We start from the raw sequence: 24,830 nt of genomic DNA on the forward strand, positions 1-24,830 counted from the left end.
AAGCCTGACTAGCTTGGTCTGCAAAGCTATGGAAAGGATCATCATGGACCTCATAATTAAAGATATTGGGGACCTACAGACACTGGATCCTACCCAGTTCGGCTTTGTTAAGGGCAGATCCTGCCTCTTAAACCTGGTTGATTTTTTTGAAACAGTCAACAAGGCCATTGATGAGGGGAAGGTGGTCCACACAGCCTACCTGGACCTCGCAAAAGCCTTCGATACAGTACCCCACTCGGGCATTATAGATAAGCTCACCAGCTTAAATATAAACCCCTATGTCACTAGATGGATTGCAAACTGGCTCAAGGACAGAACCCACATGGTTAGAATTGCTGGAGCCATGTCAGACTCCAAACCAGTTACAAGTGGTGTCCCACAAGGCTCAGTCCTGGGACTTCTCTTGTTCGGTATATATTTCTCGGAGGTACAGGCCAACACGGAAGGACTGTGGCTGACCAAGTTCACAGATGACTGCAAACTGGGCGCCATAATCGACTCTCCAGCCGACACACGCATCCTCCAAAAGGGCCTCATAGAAACAGACAACTGGTGCCAGAGCCATGGCCTCAAGCTAAATGCCAAAAAGTGTATAGTCATCCCCTTTGGCAAAAACAAAGTGCCACACGAATTACCACATAGGTGGTAATCCATTAAGTACAGAAGAAGTAATTAGGGACCTGGGGACCCAAGTTGATAGCAATCTCTCATTTGACAACCACGTGGCCAAAGTGGTTAGAAAAACATTTTATATAGCCCACCTAATCATGAAGGGATTCACATCTAGATCAGGGGAGGTCATCGTGCCTCTACTCATCCCTCATCAGGCCCATAGTTGAGTACAATGCCCCTTTTGGGATGTACCTTACCAGACACCTGCAGCAACTGGAAAGACCCCAAAAGTACCTCACCAAGAGGATCAAAGGGCTCAAACAGATGCCATATGCTGCCCGGTTAAAGAAACTCCAGCTCTACTCAGTGGCATACCGCCTGTTCAGAAGCGATCTGTGCCTGACGTATAAAGCCATGTCCAACCGAAATTAATGGACATGCTGCACCTCAGAAAATCCAAATCCCATCGAGCTACGTGCTCGAGAGACTTGAACCTCAGCACTGAAATAAATAGGACATGCTGGAGGGACAGATTCATAACCCAGAGGCTCCCTTCACTCTGGAATAAAATCCCAGTCCAGGTTAGGCAGAGTCCCTCGTTGACTGTCTTCAAGAGGAATCTTGATGAGTGGATGGGAGATCGTAGGTTTACCCCGGGTATCACTTCTGTGTCACTGTTAGACAGAGGCACAGTATACTAACCTCGAAAAAGGGCATAGCAAAATAAATTTAAAATGGGTGGCGAAAGCCAAACACATTCTGGCTAGGCTTATAAATGCCCTAGGGCAGATAGCCTAGTATGAACCTATTTGAAAATTTTTTAAATCAAATTCATTTATTGATATTAGTTAGTAATTCTTTCCAATTTGCAGAGTCATTTGGACTTATCCAATCTGAGATTGTTTTAGCTATTGATGCTTTTATATATATTTCTAGATCAGGAGAGTTTAATCCTCCCTCTTTCCGTGGTCTAATATGATGTATTAAAGCTATTCTGTTTCTTTTGGGAAACCATAAAAATTTTATTAGGCATGAGGTTATTTCTTTAAGTATATTCCTTTCTGGTAACAGTTGTATTGCCAAAGCTATATATAAGATCTTGTAGTAAAACCATTTTTATTAACTGTAGTCTATCTTCAAATGTTAATATTATTTTGTTTCTCTTTTCTACAGAGATTTTAATTGTATTGATGATATTATTGTAGTTGTTTGAGACTAATTCATTATTATCCCTGCATAACTCAATTCATAGATACTTTAAGGTAGATTCTTGTTTCCCTATGATGTGATCCCCCATAGTCTGCAGTTCATTTTTTAATTTAAAAATACAAATTTTGATTTTGATTTATTGAAATGGAATCCTGAAGTCATGTACAATTTGTCAATTAATATAGCTAATTCTTCTAATGGCTCTTTTATATTTGATACTGTTAGTAATATGTCATCAGCAGATTACATTACTTTAGAATTGTATTGTTCATAAACATCTATTCTTTTGATTTTTATATTGTTACAAATTGAATCTGCCAATATTTCAATAGCCAGAGCAAATAGAATCGGTGATTAGGAAATTCAAATAGCATTAGGATTTTGAATAAATAGTCCCAATTTAGGGAATCAAAGGCTTTCTCTATATCTAGGCCAATTATGAGTGTTTCTTTATTTTCTTTATTAACATAATCTATAAGAGAAATTATCCTTTTAATATTATCATGCGTGTATCTATGATATGTAAATTCAGTTTGATCACTATTTATTGTTTTGGAGAGTGGTATTTTCATTCTGTTAGTTATTATTGTCATAAATGTCTTAGTCATTATTTAATAATGATATAGGTCTATATATGAGGTACAGAGGTTTGGGAATTTGTTTTCCTTTGGGATTGGTGTGATTAAGGAATATCTCCAAGTATTAAAGCTTGTGACTGAATTTCTAATAGAGTTTTATGGAAGAGGGATAATATCTTTGAATGAAAAAGTTTATATAGTTCCATAATTATGCCATCTATACCTGTAGCTTTATTATTTTTGCCCTCTTTTATTGTATCTGTAATTTCTTTGTAGGATATGGGTGCTTGCAGATCTAGTTTTAATTTCTTTGGTATTTTTTTATATTAGAACATTTTTCATCTAGATTTAATTGATCAATATGTATATTTTCTTTTTGGAAATGTTCCATATAGTGATTTCTGTAGGCATCAAGAATGTCACCTGTATCTGACATTTCTCCCTTTCTTTTCATAAAAGATACTTTTAATGTTATTAGCTTTTGATTGTATTTTGATTCTTGTGGATAAATTATGTAGTTATTTGGGAGAAGTGGCCAAGGTATTCATTTTTAGTTTTTCTAAAGCTAAACTAGTTTTGAATGTTAGAATTTCATTGTATTTATTATTTAATGCTTCTACGTTCTTTTTCATCTCCAAATGATTTTCATTTTTTCAGCTTTTACTGACAAAAGTTTGGATTGTAGATCTAATAATTCAGATTCCCATTCTCTGATTTTTTATACCAAGTTAGGGTTTTACCATATATATGTAAGCTTTTAATGGGTCCCATATCATTGTTATTTATCTCTGTGGTGTAATTAATGTCTAAGAACTGTAATTCAGATAATAACCAGGGTTTGAACTCTTTAAATGTAGTTGCTGGAATGCTGAAGTTAAAGATTAATGGTTTGCACCCATTTTAAAGTTTTAATATGAATGGTGGTCTAAAAAGGGGCAGGGAGTGATTGAGAAATTAATGATTTTAGAGTGTAAGTCATGGGAAGAAAATATTTTATGTATTGTAGTTTGGGTACCAAATCTGTGATCTTGATGAGAAAACAACAAAGATTTATCTTCTTTAAATTCAAAAGCATCTAGATGAAATGATTCTACCAGCTTGTTTAAAGCTTTTGATACAGCAGATGTACGCAGTGGTCTTTTATTTGTAGCTTCAGAAATATCAAATATACAGTTAAAAATCTCCTCCTAATATTAAGTTGCCTTTATAATTATTGGAGATGAAATCCAAGTGTTAACAGTTCCTGTTCCATTCCTGGGAACCAGTATAGATTAGCTAGGGTCCATATTCTGTTGTTATATTTAATGATTACTAATGCCATAAGGCTTTCTTTATCTTCATACTTATAAATGATTTCTGGGTTAATCACATTTGTTTTCCATAAAATTGTTACCCCTTCTGTCTTTGTCTTGTAAGTGGATTGCGCCAATATCATATATTCCTTAGGATTCCATTTGTAATTGTCATTTGTTTTGAAATGAGTTTGTTGACGGAAGATTTGTGCTTTGTTCAGTTTTAAATATTTCAGTAGATTTGATCTCTTGCTAGGATTATTTAAGCCATTGGTATTTAAAGATAATAAAGTTAAATCCTACTTGGGTTATTTAGACTATGTATTTTTTGTTTTATTGTGACTATTAAACATTTCCTCTGAGAACTATAAAGTATATGTTTGAGCTTTTAAAGGAATTATCATTTTTATACTTTTGAGTGTTTACCAAAAAAGTAATGTTTCGGTCAGGCTTACTAAAAATGTTTTTGTGAAATAAATTTAAATTAATAAATGTTTACAAAACTAAGATCCCCACTAGCCATGGAATGAAAATCATTCCTAATCTGGTGGATAAACTTAAGTCCATTAGATTATCACTCATACCTTGACAATCCAGAACATCTGAGCTCCATAAATTGAATTATCATATGGAGAATATTTGTAATAGGAATAAGCAACATATTTACATGAAAGATAGATGACAAGCAATTCAATCATAGTAAAGTAAGACGTATCATATATAAAACCTCAGTAAAAAGATTGTACTACACAGTTATTTAACATATTCACCCTTATTGATGAAGTATTTCAAAACTTATTAATTAATATAAATAGATAATATTTATACCTAATATTTATAATACAATGTACTTTACTGGCTATATTAGAAGTTATATTTCATTGTTTTCCAACATTTAAGTAATCACTTTGTTGCTAACTTACTTAAAGCATCAAGTTTGTTTTATGTGAACACTGATGAAAATTAGTGCTTTTTATCAGTGGATCCCCCCATTTCCTACACATAAGGATTTTTATATCTGTCATTTCTTATTATAAAATGAATGAAATTATAGGTTAAAAACAACATATTCACTTATTGTGATTAATTATTATATGTTCCCTTTCTATATTCATAAATTGCCATTTTATGGCATATGCTGAAAGTTTTTATATTTAAACGGCAACATTTTATTTTCTATAATCAGCAAAGGTTAAACCGAGTGATTATTGTCAATTTAATACTATTTGTTCAGAATGTGATTGTTACATTGTGTGACATTCCTAGTTCAGGTTTCTATTGTTTCCCTTGAACAACTTTGTCAGTTTAATGTCCTGTATCAAACATTAGTTACCTTATAGGTTCATAGGTAGGTAGGCTATCGGCCCTGGGGCCTGTACAAGCCCAGCCAAAAAGGTACCCTGGCTTTTGCCACCCAAGAGAATTATTTTCCTGTGCCACTGTCGAGCAGAGCCACAGAGGTGATCCCTGGGGTGAACTTCCTATTTCCCATCCAGTCATCAAGGTTTTTCTTGAAGAGTGCTAATGAGGAGCTTTTTTTGATATAGATAGGTAGTTTATTCCAGAGTATGGAAAGTCTCTGGGACAGGAATGTATCCCTCCGGCATGTTCTATTTAATGTGGTGACAAGGTTTAGGTCCCTAGAGCGTGTAGCTCGGAGGGATTGGGATTTCTTTAAGTGGAGCATGTCCAACAGCTCTGGTTTGACATAGCTTTGTATGTTAGGCAGAGATCACCTCTGAGTAGGCAATATGCGACAGAGTAAAGCTGGAGTTTTTTGAGAAAGTCTGCGTAGGGCATCTGTTTGAGGCCGGTAATCTTCTTTGTGAGGTATTTCTGGGGCCTTTCCAGTTGTTGTAGATGTCTTGTGAGGTACATACCAAAAGGGGCATTGTACTCTATAATGGGTCTAATGAGTGATGAGTAGAGGGGAACAATGACCTCTTTTTTTCTGGATAAGAAGCCTTTTATCATGAGGTGTGCCACGTAGAAGGATTTCCTTACTGCTGTGGTGATGTGATTATCAAAGGAGAGACTACTGTCCACCTGTGTTCCAAGGTTTCTTATCATACTTTCAGTGTTAAGTATGCTACCGCCTATGTTGTAGTTCATGGGTACAGAGTTTTTACCAAAGGGGATGACAATGCACTTTTTGGCATTGAGCTTGAGGCCATGGCTTTGACACCAGGCATCTGTCTCAGTGAGGCCCTTTTGTAGGATGTCCACATCGTTAGGAATTTCGATTATGGCTCGTAGTTTGCAGTCATCTGCGAACTTCATTAGCCAAAGACCTTCTGTGCTAGCCTGTACTTCAGAGAAGTAGATACCAAACAGGAGAGGACCCAGGACTTGAACTCTGTGGTACTCCACTTGTCACTGGTCTGAAGTCGGATTTGGAGTCTGCTACTTTCACAGTGTGGGTTCTGTCAGTGAGCCAGTTGGCAACCCATCTTGTGACATAGGGATTTATACCTAGTTTAGTGATTTTATCTATAATTCCAGAGTGGGGGATAGTGTCAAAAGCCTTGGCAAGATCTAGATAGGCTGTGAACCACCTTAGACTTGTCTACGGCTTTGATGACTGCTTACCTTGGTAGCAGCTTAAGTATTTTGTATGGTGAAGATGGGTTACAAAACCACAATTTAAGTTAAAGTAATTATATGACTTGTTATGCACGTTTACTTATATGAGAAAATCACCATGATATTCATCATGTTTCACTGTTGCAGTCATTACACTTGGGTTATCCTGCTGGCAGACGACCCGCAGTCAGCCTGAGTTCCAAAGTCTTGGTCCGGCGTCGGTTGCTGTCGCCTCTTCCCTGACGTCAGTGCGCCAGGGGTATAAAAGATGCAACTGACGCCATTTTCTTCAGTCTTTCTTGCCGCGTGGTGCTCGAAGCAAAAGCAGTTTGCAAGTGCTGGTCGGCCGACTCCTGAGATTTTCAAATTTGAGTTTCACAACCGAAGTCGTCAGTAAAGCTAAGTACCCCGTTGGGGATACTTTTTCTTGCTCCAGACCGATGTCAGTAAAAGTTAATAATTGTATTTCTTGTGGGAAGCAGATATCTCATAAGGACTTCCACTCTTACTGTATTCCTTGCCTAGACCCTGACCATGACATTACTAGTTGTCGGTTTTGTGCTAGATGCAATAAACGCACTATTAAACGTCGGTTTGATTTTGCTTTACATTATTTTGGCCAAAGGTTTAATTACATAATGCCGTCAGAACAACCGATGACCGGAATTTATAAAAAACGCAAAGACAAAGAAAAGGACAGGCATCCGAGGTCGAAAACTGACAAAGCCTTTTCTAGGCCAGTTGCTGGTTCTCAGTGAGGCGCTTTCGCAGCCCCTGACACCCGCTACCTCAGAGCCACAGGCCGTAACAGACAGCCACGTGGAGACACCGAGGCCTGTGGAAACTCAAGGTATTGGGCCTACGGAATCTGTACCCTCAGATGGGTCCGGAGCTGCTGAGCAGGCATCGGCTTCTGTGGGTGTTGTCAGATCTTCACAGCTTACAATTAAGTCCACTACAGCAGCAAAGTCAAAAACACCATTAAGGACAAGCAAACTAGTACAACTTTCTCCAGAACAGTCATCCATGCCAAAGAAACAGATGCTTAAAATGGCCGAAGACCTAATTACTTTAATCAGGGGTTCCCATCCCCCTCCTGACAAAAGGCCTAGGCAAGACACTGATTATGATTCCTCTGACCAGGTTTCCATTTCCTCTGATTCCTCTTCTGATCAGGGATATTCTCTCCCTCCCTATGAAGACTCTGATGCAGAAGAGTCCATACCTTCAGCCTCTCCGCTTGAGGATTATTCTTTTGGGGAAACCCTGCACACCATGAGGGAGCATTTCCATTGGGAGAGCCAGGATTATTCAGAATCCATGAAATGGCTCAGAGACTTCATTTTATTGCCTCAGCACAGGCCCCTGGCTATCCCCCCTGTACTTGATATTGTTGATGTTTTTTCTGAATCCAGTCTGTCTCCTGATTCTCTACCCCCTGCACCAGTCAAGCCAGACAGGTACTATACAGGGTCCCTGACTCTCATAAATTTCTTTACAAAAACCCCGCTGCAGACCCAGAAACCATTTCTCAGGGTCCTAAAGGGGTTAAGGCTTCCACTGCTAAAAATCCTGTCCCCTTGGATAGGGATTCCAGAGTTCTGGACAGATGAGGGGAAAAAAGTTTACACTTCTGCTACTTTAGCTGTAAGAGCTTTAAACTGCCAGTTTCACATGCTTAAATATCAACAGTACCTCGTGTCATTGTTAAAACAGAAAATGGTTTCAAATACAGAAAGTCCTGACAGTAAGGAAATGCAGGATTTATTGCATGCAGTTGAACAAGTGGGAAAGCATACTCTGCAATGTGGTTTTGATTCATTAGAGGCTTCTTGTAGAGCCGCAGTTACAGGCTCTGTTATTCGAAGGCATGCTTGGTTGAAAGAACAAAGTTTACCTGACCATGTTAAAGTAAAATTATTGGATGCTCCATTAAAGCATGATACTTTGTTTGGTGTTAAGGCAGAAGAGGTGTTAAAGAAAATGGAGGATAAAGCAAAGTCAGTGTAGACAGTGAAAGATTTCTTACAGGTTCAACCACCTAGATTTAGCAGAAAAGGGTGGCCTAATGGTTAAGGTGTTTGTCTTACAAAGACAAGGTGCAGGGTTTGAGTCTCATAAGGGATAATTGGCTAGGCTTAAAATGGCTCGCAAGGGCAGTTAGCCTAGTACTAATCTATGAATCTATGAAAAAAAATTGGTCCTTTCCAGTGTCGGACAGGCCACAAAGAGGCAGATACAGACACTCAAGAGGCAGATCTCAGCCCCAAGGCTCCTACAAACCTAAACAGTGGGGTGCTCCAGCCCCCAAAGGAGGGGAAGACAAATCACAACCTTATAGGAAACAGTCCCAATGACTTCCCTCTGCAAATGCCAAGCACTTACCTTTTGACAGCACCCCTAGGGGGGAAGCTAGCACTTTTCTCAAAAAATTGGCAAATGATCACCCAGGACCAATGGGTGCTGAATATTGTTTCTCAGGGTTACAGGTTCCACTACCACACGCTTTCAAAACCAAAATGTATGCCAGACCTGCCACAAAACCAATGGGCAGAAGCACAAAAACAGATTGCTGCTCTTATAGACATGGGAGCTATTCATAAAGTTCCACAACAAGAACAGGGACAAGGATTTTACTCGAGACTTTTCTTAGTACCCAGAAAGGACAAAGCCTGGAGACCAATACTGGACCTGTCAATCCTAAATACTTTCCTGGATGTTCCAAAATTCAAAATGTTAACACTACAGAAACTTCTGCTCATGCTGGGTGAGAAAGCTTGGCTAGTTACTTTGGACCTTAAGGAGGCATACTTGTATGTCCCATTCAGGCAATCTTGCAGAAGATACCTCAGATTCATAGCAGGCTCAATGCATTACCAATTCTCTGCACTGCCCTTTGGCTTATCTATTGCGCCCAGGGTCTTCACAAAATGCCAGACACCAGTAATTGCATTTTGCAGACAAAAAGGAATTCAAATATATCCCTACTTGGATGACTACCTTATTCAAGCAGAGAGCAAGAACATTCTTCTAAAGCATCTAGCATTTGTAAAAAGATTGCTAATTTGCCTAGGGTACACAGTAAACGAAAAGAAATCAAAACTAGTGCCCTCTCAAGAGATAATATTCCTGGGTGTAAGCTTAAATATAACTGCCCAGATGGCTTATCTCATGCCAGACAAACAAAGGCAACTGACTCATTACTGTCAAATGATGGCAACAGAAACCCAGCTCCCCACAAGAAAAATTCTGCAGGCCCTGGGCTTCATGGCATCCTGCATTCTACTAATTCCATATGCAAAACTGCACATGAGGAAACTACAATGGTATCTAAAAAGTGTTTGGACTCAACATTGTCACAGCCTGGAGACAATCATAACCTTAATTCCCTGCCTACAACAGGAGTTTCGATGGTGGTCCCAGGCCTGTCACCACAACAAGCGACAGCCTTTCACCTTACCCACAGCCAGGCAGACAATAACAACGGATGCATCGGATTATGCCTGGGGGGCACTTATGACAGGAAAATGTATTCAGGGCACGTGGCCCAAGGAACAAATGCATCTTCACATCAATCAGAAAGAGATGCTAGCTGTACAGAATGCCCTGACAGCTTTCAAGGACCTAATACATCCAGGACAACTATTAATAAAGACTGACAATACCAGTTATGTGGTACATAAGCAAGGGGGCACACATTCCTACCCCCTATGCAGACAAGCCATGACTTTGTGGAACACAGCACTGACCTACCAAGTACATCTGCGGGCACAATTCCTGCCAGGAACAAAAAATACACTGGCAGATGAACTAAGCAGGAATCTCATGGATCCTCATGAATGGAAGCTAAATCCACAAGTGTTCAACATGATAACCAAGAAATGGGGACGCCCAGACATGGATCTTATTGCCTCCCCCTCACAATTACCAAATACAGAAATTTTGCACAAGAACTTATCACTCTCAAGCATGGAAAGTGGATGCTCTGTCATTCAGCTGGAAAGGCCTGACAGTCTATGCTTTCCCTCCAATGCCTCTTCTCACCAAGGTGCTACAAAAAGTCAGACAAAAAAGGCCAAAAATGATCCTGATTGCACCAGACTGGCCATGCCAGCACTGGTACCCAATCCTAAAGAATTTGTCTCAAGGCCCAGCTTGGCTTCTACCTCAAATTCCTCATCTTCTGACACAACAAAACAATCAGATTCTGCACAGTCAACTCAGAACTTTAAACTTGGCAGCATGGCAGATAGTGTAGCCACTCAGACTGCACCTTTCTCTAAAGCTGTTATGGATATCATTTTAGAAGCCAGGAGGCCCAACACTAGGAAATCTTATGCAGAAAAATGGAAGAGATTCTGTGCTTGGAACCAGGCACAAGGGCTCGAACCACTTGTCCCTAATATACCTCAGATTTTACAATACCTAACTGAGATGCTGGACAAAGGCTTATCTTTCTCATCAATTAAAATCCATGCCTCTGCTATTTCAGCTCACTACAATACAGAACCTCCTATTTTTTCACATCCGCTACTACAACAGTACTTCAGAGGGGCAAAAAACATAAGACCCCCAAGGAGAGCACCAGTACCTACTTGGGACCTCAATTTTGTTTTAGAAAAACTCACACTGCCTCCTTGTGAACCATCTAGCACAGATGATCTAAAATTTGTGTCATGGAAAACTGCTCTGCTCCTAGAAATAACTTCAGCAAGAAGAGTCTGAGTTACAGGCATTAATGGCTGTGGAGCCTTTCCTCACTTTTCATCAGGACAGGTTTTCTCTTAGGACAAACCCAACATTCATGCCAAAAGTGGTCTCCAATGTGGCCTTAAACCAAACCATTCATTTACTTACTTTTTGCCCAAATCCCCAGAATAAAGGGGAGAGACTACTGCACGCTTTGGATATACACAGACAGCTATGATTCTACTTGGACAAAACAAAAACTTTCAGAAAAACTGAGCAACTGTTTGTAGCATATGCTGCAGGATCACAAGGAAAAGCCTATTATAAAGCAGACAATCTCTAAATGGCTAGGACACTGCATCCGCTTCTGTTATGCACAACATGGCAAACCAGTGCCTAAGGGCATTAGGCCTCATTCTGCCAGAGCAGCAGCCACTTCAGCAGCTTTCCTCAGAGGAGTACCAACCAAAGACATTTTAGAAGCTGCAACCAAGCGCTACCACTTACCTGTCTACTCTAAATCCAGAGCAGGCTTTGCCACTGCAGTTCTGCAGAGCTTGGTAGCCTCTCCAAATCCAATTTAGACCCAGCCACCCAACCTCAGCTTTGGGATTCTACCCAAGTGTAATGACTGCAACAGTGAAACACGATGAACATAGTACAGTTGTGTACCTACCATAAATGTAGATGTTCGAGTGTATTCACTGTTGCAGTCCAGGTTACCCACCCACCATCCCTCTTTTTTCATTGCTGGGACTTTTCTGTACTTCTCATCTCTATACTACCTATGTGGAGTATTTGCTTGTAGATGAAGGAAATGTTTATAGTAATATATGCATGTTTTTTGGCATAATTTTTTCTTTCCAACCTTCCTATCTGGGGGCACCTGACATCTGGGGCAAGAAAAACTGAAAAAAATGGAGTCAGTTGCATCTTTTATACCCCTGGTGCACTGACGTCAGGGAAGAGGTGACAGCAACCGACGCTGGACCAAGACTTTGAAACTCGGGTTGCCTGCCAGCAGGATAACCCAAGTGTAATGACTGCAACAGTGAATACACTCTAACATCTACATTTATGGTAGGTACACAACTGTACTTTTCCCGTTGATGTTCAAAGTAATGTATTTCATTTATGACAAGTTATAACAGTAGTGTTATACACAAGCCCATGTTATTAAACTGAGTGTCTATTGTAAAGTTAATAATGTTTGTTCAGAATATGAGTGTTACATTCTATGCCATTTCAAGTTCAGGCTTCTGTTGTTTCCCTTTAACAACTTTGTCAGTTTGATGTCGTGTATAAAACATTTAGTTACATTGGTAACCTCTTAAGTGTTATATATGGTCAAGATGGGTTACAAAAACTACAATTCAAGTTAAAGCAATTACATGACTTGTTATGCACATTTACTTATATAAGAAAATCATCATGCTTCCCCTTGATGTTCAATGTAGTGTATGTCATTTATGACAAGTTAAGACAGTAGTATTATTATACACAAGCCCATGTTATTAAATCCTGTCTTTAATATCTAAATTCAGCAGACTGCTTCATCTTATATGACAGTTGTATATTTTATGTCTAGATTTACTAAAATCATACATTACATAACTATTGTGTGTCTGTGTTTTTTTTTTTTTTGGCTGTTGGTTAGTTATTTGAGAGACCACAAGCTGTAATGCTTATTATTATTATTAGCTCCTTCTGAGCATGTTTATACAGTCCATAGACTTTAAATTATGAGACCCTTCTAGTTTTTTATTTGTTATAAGCATATTTCCATCCTTACATGCACACATATCAGTACTTCAAGCACGGACAACAATGCCCATCCAGTTTTGCCAGAATACCATTCACTAGTTCATGTGGTGTGTTTCCAGGCTGTTCTTAAAATATTCAAACCAATATTTGTCCTGTTCCATTTTACCAGCCTGTTCCATGCCATGGCCACTCTGCCAGTGAATCACTCAACACACCTTCCATTCCCACAGATATTTCCACGAAGGAAATCTGATGACTCTCTTGCACTTCCTGGCAACCCCAAACACCCCTAGAATCAGCTATCCCCATATGTCCAACACATCCAAGCAAGCTGTCCTCCCAGACCACTACAAAGGGTACTACTGCACAAGACCATGTACTCTTAGTCTTTCACAGTAACTCAGACGTCCACTCTTATGCAAGTCCTTAATGTGTTTGGACCAGAATACATTTTAAATATAAAATTGGGCTTATTATTTATTTATTTGTTTTTTTTGTTTTTTTCCAAGAATCAACTTAATGAGCTAAACGGGCTGTTGGGACACCATCAGTATGTTGTACGTGTGTTTTAAAACAACCCTTTTATTATTTATTATTTTTTTTTTTTTTTAAAGCAAAAACTTCATTGCCGAGAATCGTCTCGGAGGATCCTTAGAGCTGTTAAGCATTATCATCACTCTGTTTCCATTACCATAGCAACCTGGGAACATATGTTTCTGTTAGTGTGTCTGTGTACTGCATACGAGAGGCTCGTGATGCACATGAAGCAAAAGCTTCACTTCACTGCAACTTCAAACCTAAATTCCCTCCCTTTCAACGAGGCAGCACCCAGGAAAAGAACGGAGAGCAAACAAAAAAACTTCCAACAAGCCACCACAACAAGTGATAACAGCCACACATTCTTCCAGTCTTCCCACCTCTCACTCGGCAGATGTATAAACAAACTATTCTCTGCCAAAATATCCCAAATCACAATTTTATCCAACCTCTTCCCCTGGACCCAGGCTAAAATACTAAATGTCTCTTCCTAATACAAAAGCATCAGTAAACCTCGATCACAAGCCGCAACCCACAGCTTCCCGGAGAGGAAAACAGCAAAATGCAACACCCGCCAGACACATCTGCAACCACACATACCATGTCAGGCTTAATCTAACAGCACTCGAAGCTCTGATGCCTGCCATGATTGATATTAACTATGTTTAGACAGAATAATAATGACATTTGTAGTAGCTGCCAGACACGTCTGCATCCACGCACACCATATCAGGATTGATCAAACAGCACTCATATCTATGATACCTGCCATAATTGATTTTAAGTATATTTGGACAGAATAATTACGGCACTTGCACTGTGCTTGCTACTATTACTTAACCAGGATATACATGACATTTCTAAATCATATTTTAACTGAAGGAAGGCATTAGTCTTCATGACCGCATTTTTTTTTTCAAAACACTCTACTATTACTGCTGATGTTCTTCGTCTCACATTGCTGCAGTCATAACCTGTGGGTAGTCCGCTGTCCTCGGTCGGCCCGAATACCAAAGTGTTAGGCTGGCGCCGGTCATGGTCGCTCAGAGCTGACGTCAGTACGCAGTGGTACTTAAGCGCATGACCTACGCCATATCCTCAGTCTTTCTTGCCGCGTGGTCCGAAGCAGAAGCAGCGTTTGCAAGTGCCGTTCGGCGTTCTGAAATTTTCAGTTTTCGAGTTTCAGACCGAAGACCAAGTTGGGCTAAGTACCCCGTTGGGGAAAATTTTTGTCTTTTCTTGCCTCAGTTAATCCGGATGTCAGAAAAAGTTAATAATTATATTTCTTGTGGGAAACAGATACCTCATAGGGACTATCATTCTCTCTGTATTCCTTGCCTGGGGCCTGAGCACGACGTAGTCGGGTGTCGCTTTTGCGCTAGATTTAATAAGCGCACCATTAAATGCAGATTAGACTGTGCTAGGCTTGTTTTCGGTGGCGGTGTAACTACAACATGCCGCCGGATCCTCCGGCCGCTACCGCAAAAAGCGAAAAGATAAATCTTTAAGGTCTAAACCGGATGAGTCGCTGCGGACGCCGGTTCTATGGAATCTACGGTTGAATCTGTGGATCCAGCCGAGGTCTCGGCTGAATCCCAGGGGGAACCTTTACTGTTACAGGAGTTGGCCTCTCAGGAGTTAGGCCAGGCCGAGGGTGCTTCTCAAGTTTCTGTGGTTCCATCCTTACAAAAGGTTATTAGGCCTTCTACTTCAGTCACTAAAGGCCCTGCTAAGGCTAGACCTGGTCTTTCTGGTACGGGCCATAGCCCTAGTTCTTCTGGCTCTGTTCCTAAAAAACATATGTTGAAAATGGCAGAGGATTTGATTACTTTGATCAGGGGTTCTGTGCCCCCTCCAGAGAAGAGGCCTAGGGTGGAGACAGATTTAGAGGGTATGGAGCATTCCTCAGATTACTCTGAGTCCTCAGCTGAGGATATTCAGGATTTTCCTCCCTGTTCAGATTCGGATGCAGAGGATTCCTGTCCTTCTGCTTCACCTCCAGAGGATTTTTCCTTTTCTGAAACCTTGCATTCCATGAGGGAGCATTTCAAGTGGGAAGGTCAGGATTTTTCAGATTCTCGTAAGAGGCTTAGTGTTTTGTTGTTTTTGCCACATCATAGACCTTTGGCCTTACCTCCTGTTTTTGATGTAGTTCAGGATGTTTTTCTGAAGCTTCCCTTAATCCTGATTCTTTACCCTGCCCCTGTCAAGCCAGACAGGTATTACAGAGTTCCAGAGGCACATAAATATTTGTATAAGAGCCCTAGAGCTGACCCGGAAACTATTATTCAAGGGCCTAAGGGTGTCAGGGCTTCTGTGGTTAAGAATCCAGTTCCTTTGGATAAAGATTCTAGAGCGTTGGATAGGTGGGGTAAAAAGTGTACACCTCTTCTCGTTAGCTATGAGGGCTTTAAATTGCCAATTTCATATGCTGAAGTATCAGAACTTTCTGTTAGGTCAATTGAAATCTAAGGTAGATGCTTTATCTGAGGGTATAGAGTGTAAGGAATTGCAGGACTTGGTTCATGCTTCAGATCAAGTTGGTAAACATTCCTTGCAGTGTGGCTTCGATGCCCTTCAGGCTTCATCCAGGGTGGCTGCTACTGGTTCAGTTATTCGTAGACATGCCTGGCTTAAGGATCAAAATTTGTCAGAGCATGTTAAAGCTCGGATTTTGGATGCACCTCTTCAATCTGAAGTTCTTTTTGGTTCCCCTGTGGAGTCAGTTTTGAAAAAGATGGAAGACAAAGCTAAGTCTATGCAGACGGTTAAGGAATTTTTGCAAGTGCAGCCTCCTAAGTTTAGCAGGAATTGGCCTGCAAGAGGATGGTCTTACCCTTCTTCGGATTTTCAGTCTAAGGGCAGGTCTAGACATGGTAGGGGCAGGGCTCACGCTCAGGGTTCTTTCAGACCTAGGACTTGGAGTTCTCCTGCACAATCTTCTGGTGAGGGCAGGAGTCAGTCCTTTCGTAAACAGACCCAATGACCTGTATCTTCAGCTGCCAGATCCTTCTTTTCTGGCAGCTCCTCTAGGAGGAAAGTTGGCACTTTTCAGACAAAATTGGCATCTGGTCACCCAGGACAAATGGGTGTTGGACATAATAAATCAAGGCTACAAGTTTTATTTTCACACTTTTCCTCCTTTCAAAGGCATGCCAGATGTACCTCCTCAGCAAAGGCTGGAGGCTCAGGAACAAATTTCTTTGCTTTTACAGATGGGGGCAATCCAGGTGGTACCTCCGTCAGAAGAAGGCCTAGGGTTTTATTCTCGTCTATTCCTAGTGCCAAAGAAAGGAAACACTTGGAGGCCAATTCTGGATTTGTCCATTCTCAATACATACCTAGACATTCCAAAGTTCAAGATGTTAACATTACAGCAACTTCTGCCTCTGCTAGGCAAAGATCACTGGATGGTAACTCTGGATCGCAAAGAGGCCTATCTTCACATTCCTATCAGGCCCAGCTGCAGGAGATTCCTGCGTTTTCGGGCTGGTACTTCTCATTATCAGTTCTCTGCATTGCCCGTTGGTTTATCTACTGCGCCTAGGGTGTTCACAAAGGTTCTGGCTCCTGTAATAGCTTTCTTAAGACTGAGGGGAATACAAATTTATCCTTATCTGGACGATTGCCTGATTCTTGCTCAAGACAAAGACAAGTTACTTCAACATCTACAGTATGTAATGGCAGTTTTAAGGTGCCTAGGGTATTCTGTGAACGAAATAAAGTCCATTCTAGTACCCTCTCAGGACATGTGCTTTCTGGGTGTGAGACTGAATACAGCTTCTCAGATGGCTTTTCTGACCCCGGACAAACAAAGAACTCTTCACCTATACTTTCAGCGATTATCAGTACTGTCCAGGCTGACTGCAAGGACAGTCCTTCAAGCCTTGGGGTTCATGGCATCTTGCATTCTAGTCCTTCCCAATGCCAAACTGCATATGAGGAAGCTACAATGGTATCTCAAAAGTGTATGGACTCAACACTGCCACGATTTGGACACTGTCATTCAGATAATACCTTGCATCCAGAAGGAATTCTTGTGGTGGGCACAGGAATGTCACCTAAACAAGGGACTCTCTGTGACCCGACCAGAGGCGAGTCAGATCTTAACGACGGATGCCTCAGACTTGGCTTGGGGAGCACACTTCAATGGGAAATGGATTCAGGACACGTGGCCTCCCAGACTACAACATTTGCACATCAACATGAAGGAGATGTTAGCAGTCCAATTTGCCCTGATGGCCTTCAAGGACCTTCTTCAACCAGGACAGGTGTTGATTCGAGTAGACAACACAACAGTCATGTGGTACATCAACAAGCAGGGGGGAACCCATTCTTACCCTCTTTGCAGGCAAGCAATGATATTGTTGGAGACTGCTCTGAGTTTGCACATCAATCTTCAAGCACGGTTTCTGCCAGGAGCACAGAACTCCCTAGCAGATGTATTGAGCAGACAAATTGTGGATCCCCACGAGTGGAAATTGGATCCTCACGTATTCCAACAGTTGACAGTGGCTTGGGGAACTCCAGACATAGATCTGTTCGCTTCTCCACTAAATTTCCAACTGCCAAAATTTTGCACAAAGATGTTTCACCCAAAAGCTTGGAAAGTGGATGCTCTATCTTTCAGTTGGAACAACCTTCACGTCTATGCTTTCCCTCCTCTGCCTCTCCTTCCCAAGGTACTCTTGAAAGTCAGGGACAAGCCTTGCATGATTCTAATAGCACCAGATTGGCCACGTCAGCACTGGTATCCTCTGCTGAGGAGTTTAATTCAGGAGCCTCCTTGGCCTTTGCCACCGATTCCTCACTTGTTGTCCCAGTCAAGCAATCATTTTCTCAATGTCAGGGTACAGTCCCTGCATCTAACAGCCTGGCGTATTCTGTTTTAGACCCTGGGGGGTCTCAGCTTCCTCAACAGGTTTTAAATGTCATTTTGGAAGCCAGACGGCCTAGTACTAGAAAAGTTTATGCTGATAAATGGAGGAGATTTTTTCTTTGGAGCACAGCAAAGAGCTATGATGTCTCAGTGCCTAATTTGAGTTTTACACTACAGTACCTTACTGAATTACTAGACAAGGGTTTGTCTTTTTCCTCCGTGAAAGTTCATGCTGCAGCCATTTCTGCTCACTATGATTGTGACCCTCCTTTATTTTCTCACCCTTTGTTTAAACAATTTCTTAGAGGGGCAAAAAATATAAGACCCCCACGTAGAGCTCCTACTCCTTCCTGGGATCTCAATTTTGTGTTGGAGAAGCTTACTTTACCTCCTTTTGAACCTGCAGCTACGTCTGAGTTGAAGTTTCTATCTTGGAAGACTGCTTTTTTGTTGGCCATTACGTCTGCTAGGAGGGTAGCTGAGTTACAGGCACTCATGGCAGTTGAACCCTTCCTGATATTCCATAAGGATAGGGTGTCTTTGCGTACTAACCCTACTTTTATGCCTAAAGTGATTTCTGATGTGGCCTTAAACCAGTCTATTCATTTGCCTACTTTTTATGCTGATCCCCAAAATAAAGGGGAAAAAGTCTTGCATTCTTTGGATATTCACAGGCAGTTATGCTATTATTTGAGCAGAACTAAAGAGTTCAGGCAGACTCAACAGTTATTTATTTCTTTTGCTTTGGGTTCACAAGGGAAAGCTGTTTCAAAGCAAACTATTTCTAAGTGGATTGGCCATTGTATTGCTTTTTGTTATTCTCATCATGGCAAGAATGTTCCTGCTGGGATCAGACCTCATTCCACTAGGGCTACTGCCACATCTACTGCCTTTTTGAGGGGGGTAGCTACTAAGGATATTTTGGAGGCAGCTACTTGGAGTTCAGTGCACACTTTTACTAAACATTACCATCTCCCTCTTTATTCCAAGTCTAGGGCTGGGTTTGCCACTGCAGTTTTACAGGGCATGTTAGCAGCTCCTAATGCTTTTTAGTTTGCCAGCCTCCCTTTACCTTTGCTTTGGGATTCTACCCACAGGTTATGACTGCAGCAATGTGAGACGAAGAACATAGTGCAGTTTTGTACCTACCATAAATGTAGATGTTCGAGGATCCACATAGCTGCAGTCCAATTTTCCCTCCCTCCTTCCCCTCTATAGTTTGGGGTTGCTGTGTTTCTTTTGGGATTATTATTATTTTCTCTATGGTGGTTGTTGGGTATTTACTATTTTGGCTATGGCCTTTCCCTTTTAGGCCTTCTGACATCTGGGGCAAGAAAGACTGAGGATATGGCGTCAGTCATGCGCTTAAGTACCACTGCGTACTGACGTCAGCTCTGAGCGACCATGACCGGCGCCAGCCTAACACTTTGGTATTTGGGCCGACCGAGGACAGCGGACTACCCACAGATTATGACTGCAGCAATGTGGATCCTCGAACATCTACATTTATGGTAGGTACAAAACTGTACTTTATATATGATGTTAATTTGTTACATTTGAGTCTGAACTCTGAAAAATGGTACCTCATTGAATTAGTTGATTAATTACTTAAAATTATTATAAGTAAAAGCAATGAAAAATGAACAAGATAAGTATTCATTGAGTTCGAGTAGGAGAATAGAAACTTCTATGTTTGCATTATATGTTGCTTTGTTTGGCTTATAAAATACATTATTTCTTTCCCAGTAATGTAAATAGTAACCCATCTTGACCTACCTTTGTGAAGAATTGTTGAACTCTTTGAACATTCTGAATAAATCATTACGGTTTCTCAGTTGTTTAAGAAACCCTCCTTTTTTGTTTTCAAAACAAGCAGATGACAAGTGATGCACCATATCAGTTGATAGTTTGAGAGATGTCCTTGTAAGAGTTATTTTTTTGGGACAGCTATCTTGGAATCAGTTTTTTGTTTCTGCTTTCTAGCATCAGTCCAAGGATTTGTTTCTTATATTCTTTTAAGAGTAGGGGCCATCCATTCCATTTCTTCTGGGACAGACACTATGTCGTTGTTTTTGATGAATGTATTAGCTGTTTCTAAGTCATTAAATGTTCTCATCTCATTGGCAAAAAGTACTTTTATCTTGGCTGGAAAGGCCAGCTGTGCTTTAATGTTGTTTTGTTTTAACAGTTTTATTATTGGCCAGACTTTTTTCCATTGTTCTAGTATTCTAAGTGAAATACACCAGTGAAGGCAGCGATGCGGGCACCCATGGAGGAACCAGTGTTACAGATCTTTTGTCTCAAAAGTGCAGCTTTTTTGCTAGGGAGGCCCCTTTAGCACTAGGAGCATGTGGTGACGTCCAGTTGGGTCAGGCCTAAGCTGCCAGGGGGAAGACCACCTTACTGGAACGTGTGGCCAAAGCCCTGAGGAGGAAACAGTAGAAAAGAAACAAAGTTGTAACCCCCAGATGCCAGGATAGCCTTGTGGGTTAGTGGTTCCTCTCAGCGGGCCAGTGGTCACAATCGCCGGTGCTACAGAAATCTCAGCAAAAATCTCAGTAAAACCCTATCTAGTATTCTGGAAGAATAATCATTGTCAAACCTTATCAGGCTTAGATTGTATTTTAAGGGTGATTTTCTCCAAGCAGATTTTAATATTAGTTCCTTGTCCAGAAATGAAAGAAATTTTATAATTATGGATCTAGGTGGAGTATTTCAATTCCAAATGAAAGTTCCTCTTTCAAGTCTAAAATTTCAGGAATCCAGGTTAAGAATGAAATAATGTCTTCTCCTTCAGTGTTTTCAGGCAGACCAAAGATCCTTATGTTGTTTCTCCTTTCCCTGTTCATCTGTTTATAGTCATCTATTTTGTTAAGCAGCCATGTATTCTGTTTAAGCAGAAATTCTTTTTGGAGTTCTTCCTCTTTGAGTCTCCATTCAATGTCATTTAGAGAAGTCTCTATATTTGTTATTTTTGTATGGTGTTGCTGTAATAGTTCCTTAAAAGTATCATTCGGTTTTTGAGAATTTAATTTGAGGTTTTCTAAGTCATTTTTAAAGCCATCCATCTTCAAAGATGGTTCCTGTAAGGTAGATGTCATCAATTGCAGTTCTTTTTTTCAAAGCAGCATCTGGATGAGAATTCCTCGAGGAGTTCATATTCAGTGAGTCAATATATCTCCAAGTTACCTGACAGGAAAATTTTTGTACATCTCCACCAAAATTGATATTTATGTATTTTAGTAGTTTTATCTATAGATTTCTGACGTTTTAAACTTGAAAATAATAAAATGTTCATATATTATTATACTAGTTTATGGAGCTCTCAAAATTCACTACTCTCAGTTGGCCATCAAGGCTCTGCCTAAAAAAAAGAAATACATTTCTTAGGGTAGTCATCCACATCAGACTGTCCAGGAGGCAATCTGCCCCTCCATGGGACCTTGACTTTGTTCTGAAAATGTTGACGTTGCCTCCTTTTGAACCTGCAGCCTCCGCCCAGCCAAAAGTTTTCTTGGAAAACTACCCTGCTGCTGGCTAATAGCTCAGCCAGGAGGGTGTCTGAACTGCTGTCTGTCATGGCGGTGGAACCATTCCTCATTTTATTTTATTTTATTTATTTATTTGCTGTTGGTTAACCAGGATAGTCCATTGGGCCAAGAGAACCCATTTTCAATGGAGTCCTGGGGAGAAGAGCTGCATTACAGATTATATATTATAGAGAGTTATATCCAGATTAGATATTATAGAGATTTACATCCACATTATTGTACATGACATCACGAGGTACAGTGGTTACAATGAGTAAAGTTAAGCATTAATACAATCAAAGTATAAAACATATTAAAGTTGAAATCAAATTATATCATAGGCACAAGGATAAGGCTTTCAGGAGGATAGGAACTATTAAGGAATAGATTACTGTCTGAGGTAGAGAGAGTAAAAGGTGGAATACAGTAGAGAGTATAGAAAGATTATGTGGGGTAGGAGCAGGAGCATTCCCATATGGATGATAGGTAGGAGTGGAGTGATTTTTTTAAAGGTAGGAAGGCTAGTGATGGTACGAATGGAGGGTGGGAGGGAGTTCCATAGGCGTGCTAGTGAAAAGGAGAGGAGGTTATGTCCTGGGGGGCGATGGGGTCTATAGACTTCTATTAGGTTTTGATTAGTAGATCTAAGAAGTCTTTGAGTTTGGTGAATTTTAAAGGTAGTGGACAAGGAGGGACAGAGGGATGGTTGAAAAATTAGTTTGTGTGCATATGTTAGTTGAGTGTAGGAGAGGTAGTTGGGAAGTTCAAGCCAATTTAGTTTGTGGAGTGGTACACAGTGATGGGTTGAAGATTTATTGCTAGTGGCAAATTTGGCTATTTTATTATAACAGGTCGAAAGTTTTGTTTTGAGAGATGATTGTAGATTAGTTAAGAGGGGCACCATAAAGGAGGGAGGGTAAGATAAATGTAGTAGAGAGAATGAGTTTGGTAGTAGGTGAGAGGAATTGTTTGTGACGATACAGCAGGCCTAGTTTTTGGTGGTTTTTTTTAATGTTTTGTAGTAGATGGGACTTGGAAGTAAGGTTATTATCAATTTGGACTCCTAGAAGCTTGGCTTCAGTTACCAGTTCAAGTGGGTTATTATTTTGACTGGTGATGGAGAATGGTTGTTGATCCAGTGTGTTGGTTTTAGAGGGGGTGAATATCATTAGTTTTGATTTAGCTGCATTAAGTGCAAGATGGTTGTCTTTCATCCACTGTTCTGTGGTGGAGAAGGCATCTTGAGTCAGCTTTTGGAGAGTTGGAATGGAAGATGAAGCACAGATGATTGTAGAATCATCTGCATATTGGATGATGTCAGCATAGGGGATAGAGTGATAGTAGTCATTTACAAAGATATTAAAGAGAAGGGGTCCTAATATGGAACCTTGTGGAACATCTGTGTGGCTATTAAGGAAAGAGGAGATGGATTTTTTCCACTTAACAGCTTGATGCCTGTCTGAGAGATAGCTGGTGAACCAATTAAGAGCAGAAGGTGAAAGGTTTAGCTTGGAGAGTTTAGTTAGAAGTAAGTTATGGGAGGTAGTGTCAAAAGCTTTGGAGAGATCAAGTAGAATGGTAGATACAGTGAGGCCAGAGTCTCTAGCCTTGTTCACATTTTCAAGGAATGATAGGAGGGCTGTCATAGTGCTGTGATTGGGACGGAAGCCGTGTTGAGTAGAAGTTAGAAGGTTGTTGTCTAGTAAGTAGGGAAGGAGTTGAAGGTGAATACATTTCTCTAGAATTTTTGAAATAGGAGAGAGGATAGCAATGGGGCAGAAGTTGGTAACACTAGTATTATTTCCTCCTTTATGGCAGGGAATTATAAAAGCCTTTTTCCAGATTTGAGGAACGTGACTTTCTTGGATGGAGTGGTTGATTAGGATACTAATTCGCAGGGCAATAGCATCTGCAGCTATACTGAGAAAGTGTGAGGGGATGTTATCGGGGGCATTGGTGCAAGGTTTTAGCTTTTTCAGGAGTTTTTTGATAGTGGAAGTAGGGATTGGTTCCAGGGAGAATTTAAGTGGTTGGGAGGTAGTAGTATGACAGAGTGGAGAAGGAGGAGGAGTAGGGGGGGTGGGGGGAGGAAGTTGGAGGTGGATGGTTAGAGGAGAAGGAAGAGGTTAGTTTGGAAATGCAGTCAGTGAAAAAGAGTTAAACTCGGTGACAAGGTCATTGTCTTGTACGCTTGGGTTGGGTTTGGGTTTTCAGTTGTACCGGGTTTTAAGATGGAGGTTATACCTCTCCAGAAGTTTTGTGTGTCATTTTTGTATTTACTTTGAATAGAAGAGTAATAGTTGTGTCTGTCTGCTGTGATGAGCTTTTTTACTGAGTTATGAAGAGTTTTGTAGTCATTAAGAGTAGTGGGAGATTTGGGCTTCAGATAGCGTGCCCAGGCTTTATCTCTTAGTCGCATGGCTGTTAGTGTATTTTTAGTTAGCCAAGGAGTAGTTTTGTTTTTTATTCTTCTGGTTTTTAAGGGCGCATGTGTATCTAACAGGTTTAAGAAAGTGGAATTAAAGTGAGTGATAGCACTTTCCAGGGGAAGAGTTTTTAGTGGGTACCAGTTAAGGCATTTTAGGGAGTTGGAGAAGGCTTCTGGGATGAAGTTTTTTTGGCCCCTGAAAGTGATGTAGTTATGAGAAACTTGTAGGGAAGAAGAGAGGCGAGTGGCAAAGATGGGAAGGTGGTCGCTTAGGGAGTCAGGAAGAATTCCACTATCAGGGTAATTGTGGGCGTGAGAGACTAATATCCAATCTATAGTACTGCCAGAAGAGAAGTCTTTAGAGGGCCTAGTAGTGGAGTTGATGAGTTGAGTGAAGTTATACAGGTTGATGTTAATGGAGGGGGTATGGTATCTTCTACCCAGACAGGGTTTCCCTCAGAACTAACCCTTCTTTCATGCCCAAGGTGGTCACTGACACTTCTCTAAATCAAGCCATTCACCTACTTACATTCTTTCCTAACCCCTAGAACAAAGGTGAAAGAATACTTCATTCTCTGAGTGTGCATAGGCAGCTCTGCTACTTTCTTGACAGAACAAAAGCTTTGAGAAAATCTGATCAGCTTTTTGTGACTTTTATCCTTGGCTCTGAGGGAAACCCAGCTTCTAAACAGACTATCTCAAAATGGATATCCCACTGTATCTCCTTTT

At 40.7% G+C, this 24,830-nt stretch overlaps 1 protein-coding gene across 1 annotated transcript in view; it reads left to right on the forward strand.

The window, feature by feature from the left end:
• EMC1 (ER membrane protein complex subunit 1) overlaps positions 1-24,830 on the forward strand; it is a 1,424,536-nt gene that overhangs the window by 834,866 nt on the left and 564,840 nt on the right. The gene's annotated exons all lie outside the window — the stretch shown is intronic.

The sequence above is a fragment of the Protopterus annectens genome, chromosome 1.part1, assembly GCF_019279795.1.
Source record: "Protopterus annectens isolate FY-2018-M chromosome 1.part1, PAN1.0, whole genome shotgun sequence".
Lineage (NCBI taxonomy): Eukaryota > Metazoa > Chordata > Ceratodontiformes > Protopteridae > Protopterus > Protopterus annectens.